The 4,741-nt window shown below is 36.0% G+C and overlaps 1 pseudogene; it reads left to right on the plus strand.

Moving 5' to 3' along the window:
- The window catches only part of LOC109820885, a 4,154-nt pseudogene extending 1,032 nt beyond the window's left edge, over window positions 1-3,122 (plus strand).

Here is a 4,741-nt window from a genome sequence, read left to right on the forward strand (position 1 = left end):
CCGTATGCACTCGCACAGGTAATCAATCAGTAAATCAGCTTCTAATATATTTACATTCCTATATCACTTTTTCTACGTTAATCGTGATTTTTTTAGGTTGCGGTTGAGATCCCATATACATTCTTCAAGCTAGCTGTGGTAATATATTCCTGCCATCTATGCAATGATTAATTTCGAATGGACTGCTAAGAAATTCTTCTGGCACGTATTCTACAACTACTTCTCATGGTTGTACTTCACGTTGTTCGGGATGATGGCCATTGCCTTGACTCCCAATGAGGCATAGCTTCCCTATGCGCCGTGTTGTTCTATAATGTGTGGAATTTGTTTGCAGGATTCGTGATCTCTCGACCAGTAAGTCTTACAGAATCCCCATTATGCTACATGTTAGAAGTTTAACTGTGATGTAGATGAGGAAAAGTAAACAGGACAGAAAAGCAATCATAAAACAGGACACCAAATTTAATGACATGGTTTGGCAAGTTTCCTACATCCACTGGCTAACACATCTCTAGTGCTACTCTTATAATCAAAGAGTACAAGTGAAAAAAAAGGGAATTCAATAGAGCGACACGACTGTATATGATAGTATTCGTAGTGACAATTTCTTCGAGAACAAAGGGAGAAACACGGCAATGCGCATTCCTATCCTGGACGTCACTGAACACCAAGAATGCGGTTTCTCACAACTTCTACGTCATGTCTGGAAGATGAAACAGCACTATGGAAGAGTTTCACGTTCTCGATCCTATTCTGTTCTCTCTTGCTCTAGAATGCTTGTACATCTTGTCACATCCAAGCATATTAATTGCATACCTATTTACCTATCTTGCATGGATACTTTTATCATGAAACCATACCTTGACCCCAGAGTTCCCGTATCTGCACCAGATAGCGGCACCCTCATACATTCTTTAGTACATTCATTCAGATGTACGTGCAATTAATTATATAACACATATCTTAATTTGAAACACTCGCCACACACTTTAAGGTCGTATATTTCATATCCACCTTACCACATACTCGGTTTAGAACTATGATTGTAGAGGGTTGTTTGCATATTAGTTTAAAAAACAAGCATTTTTTTTTTGGTCAATGAAAATTTTTATTCATAACCAAAATGTGAAATATGAGTACATCAAAGACATTCCAGTGATAACTGGAAGAACAACTATCTTGTTTTTTTACAATTGCTCAATTCTTTCTTTTATGTGGAGAGGAACATCATCATTGAGGACTTTAGAAAGAATTAGAAGCTTCACTGTCTTAAACACAAATTCAGTTCCTTTAGCTTCTTGCCGAAAAATTCTTTGATTCCTTTCTTTCCATATAGCATAAACTGTGACTGATAATGCCATAGCTTCTTGCCGAAAAATTCTTTGATTCCTTTCTTTCCATATAGCATAAACTGTGACTGATAATGCCAGTCTTTTAAGCTTCATCATGAACCCCTTCCCTTTCAGTCTCATACTATACCATTGAATGACACATTCCCAGCTGCAAGATTTCCACCTGAAATTCATCCATTCCATAGCTCTGTTCCAGATAGTTGCTGAGAATTCACATTCAAAGAAAAGATGCCCGATGGTTTCATGCTTTTGATGAGTGCATAGAACACAGAAGTTAGTGTCAAGGATCCCCAAGTGACACAACCTGGCTTTTGTTAACGGTCTAGATTGAACAACAAGCCAAAGTATAAAGGAGTGCTTAGGATACAGCCATCCATCCCAGATTGTTCTAGACCAAACAACAGGTGCATTTTGATGTATGATTTCATTATAGATAGAAGAAATCTGAATTTTACCTCCAGAACAGCACCTGGTGATGATATTTTGCACATTTGAGATATTTCCAAACTTGGATATCATTTTATCTCTCACTTTAAGCACTTGCTTCCACATCCATGAATCATTCAATTTAAGTTGCACCTCCAGAACAAGCATTTTTCCTCTTTATAATATATACATTATACAAGAAACATAAAAACGTCGTAGGAATTTTCAAATATGAATGAGAAAACAATATCAATCTCATGTAAATTACTATAATCAATTAATATAATATAAATATAATTATATATAAATATAATTATATATATATATATATAATATAGGGAAAAAGTGATTCTAAGGTGACACTTAGATTCCCAACCTAAGGACGCGGCCTAAAATCACATCAATTCCTAATTGTTTTTTCCGATCCGTTCATTGAACTGATCTACACGTTCTTAAACCTAAAACACACTAATTTTGGGGTTGAGTCCCGTCGATTGTTTTTGACCCTTCATCACTCGCCGTAATTTAACGGTTTCGAATAATAGACTTTTGCACGGCTCAACGAATGGTCAAAACACACGACGGGTTCACCCAAAATTGGTCTCCGGTGTGTTTGAGTTTAAGAACGTGTAGATCAAGATTCAACGAGCGGATCAGAAAAAACAATTAGGGAATGATGTGATTTTAGGTTGTTTGCCTTAGGTGGGAATCTAAGGTGTCCACCTTAGTATCCTTTCTCCATAATATATAATAATATATATATATATATATTATAGTTGTGTAAATTTGTGTGTCCCTTACCCAAAACGACGCCTACACCCATGTCCATGCCCATGCAACATAGCTATCTACTCTCATCACTATCTTGGCCACCAAGAAAACTAGGCAAGTCTCCAACATGGGATTAGCGATCTTGGCAAACAAGGAAAAAGAAAAAAATTAAAATAAAAGAACTAATCCCAAATTATTGGCTAACACATTTTGTGCGGTGCTCTAGGATAGGATCATGTTTTCATTTATCAGTGGTACATAGCATCCTGAGTTACTGCTAACAAAACAAGTAATTATTTTCAGAGAACACCGAAATGGTGGAGATGGTATTGCTGGGCAAATCCTGTTGCTTGGACCATATACGGGCTCGCTGCATCGCAATATGGGGATGTAGACGAAAGGCTCGAGTCAGGGGAGACTGTGGCTGAATTTATGAGGGACAATTTTGGGTTCAAGCATAGCTGGCTTGGAGTAGTTGCAGCAGTTATACTCGGGTTTGGCTTCCTGTTTGCATTCGTATTCGCCGTTGCTATAAAGCATCTCAACTTCCAGACAAGATGAAGAGGACCTGTTTTCTTCGAGTAAGCACAGCACTGCTTGTGATTGCAAAGGATGTATCTTTTGTACTTGTGATATTGTCATCTTGCTTAAAGTGGTGAGCCTGATGTGCAACATAACATAATAAGGTTGAGCTCATTTCAAAGAATAAGATTGATAAGTCTCATTTTTCCTACATGGGGAAGAGTTTGTTGTCTACTTCAACTGGTATATCACATACAAATGTCTTAACCTACATTCTTTTTGTTCTTCTCTAGTGGTGTAGACTCCTGATTGATCAATTAAATCAAAATTACCATAGAAAAACAACAGCTATCGTCGTGACAGTAAATTGGTAGCTTTGGAGTGTATAGTATCTTGAATGGAATGGCGCGTTACGCTCCTCCTGCTAGATTCCATATTATATAAAGGGTTAATTGTGAATAGATCCCCTTCGAATCATTCAATTGCGAATAGACGACTAATAGTTCAATCTATTTGTGGCAAATAGACCCGCTTAGCGAACTTTTTCGCCTATTTTAAACGTAAAAGAGATTAGCCATTGAGTGTATGTGCACAAGGGGTCCTCGAACCCTTTCAACGATTTTAAATGGAAAGAAAAAAGTCAGAGGGTCTATTAGCAATAAACAAAATTGTAAGGGGTCTATTTGCACTCGGTTGATACTACAGAGGCTCTATCAGCAATTAACCCTTTTATAAACTACTTTAGAGAATGAATCCAATAGCCATGTGAAGGTTTTCCTGGCCCAGCCTTTAGAGCCCAAGATCATCCAAACTAGCAGTTATTGGGGTTGGACTTCCAATATCGAGCCATGAACTCTCAGTTTATAATAATTAATTTGGGTTCATTCTTGGGCTCGAACCCTTGCACTGCAGCCTTAATTACAATAAGGGTTAATTTTAGAAAAAAATTCCTCAACTATGGGGCTTGTCGCGTAACATCCCCCTTAGCTATTTTATCTCTAGAAAACCCCCTCAAATTTGAGGGTGTTGTAGTAATCCCCCTCAACTTTTAAAATATGACTAAACCCCTCTTTACTGTGGGGTGTATCACAAAGACCCCTTTATCTTTCTATTTTTTTTCAAATAAACTCCCTAATGTTATTAATTTGAAATATGAAATGACTAAAATACTCTTGGTTGAAAAAAAAATCATGGGACTTTAACACCCAACACAGTCAAAATATTAGACTTTGATTTGATGGATTTTGATGAGGAAACTAACCTTCGAAACGAATTTAAAAGTTTTAATTGTTTCAAACATTACAAGCATGAATAAGCAGAAAATAAAAGAAGTTTAGTGTTTCAAAACAGAAAGAAAAAAAATTAGATTTTCACATAAACTTAGGAATAAATATGGAGAATTAAGAAGAAGGGGGAAATAAGATGAAAATTATTTAAAAAAAATAAAAAAAGAACAATATGGTTTAAAAAATTTTAATGTCTTAGGGATAGTATGGTTATTTTAAATTATTTATTCCTTTATATTTAATTATATTATTTTAGGGGGTTAAGTGAAAAAAATTGAGTGGGGATAAATAATTTTTTGAAAGTTGAGGGGGTTATCTACAATGACTCCATAATTGAGAGGGGTTTTTTAGAGTTAAAATAACTGAGGGGGTTCTTTTTTAGAC

The sequence above is a fragment of the Asparagus officinalis genome, chromosome 8 (assembly GCF_001876935.1).
Source record: "Asparagus officinalis chromosome 8, Aspof.V1, whole genome shotgun sequence".
Lineage (NCBI taxonomy): Eukaryota > Viridiplantae > Streptophyta > Magnoliopsida > Asparagales > Asparagaceae > Asparagus > Asparagus officinalis.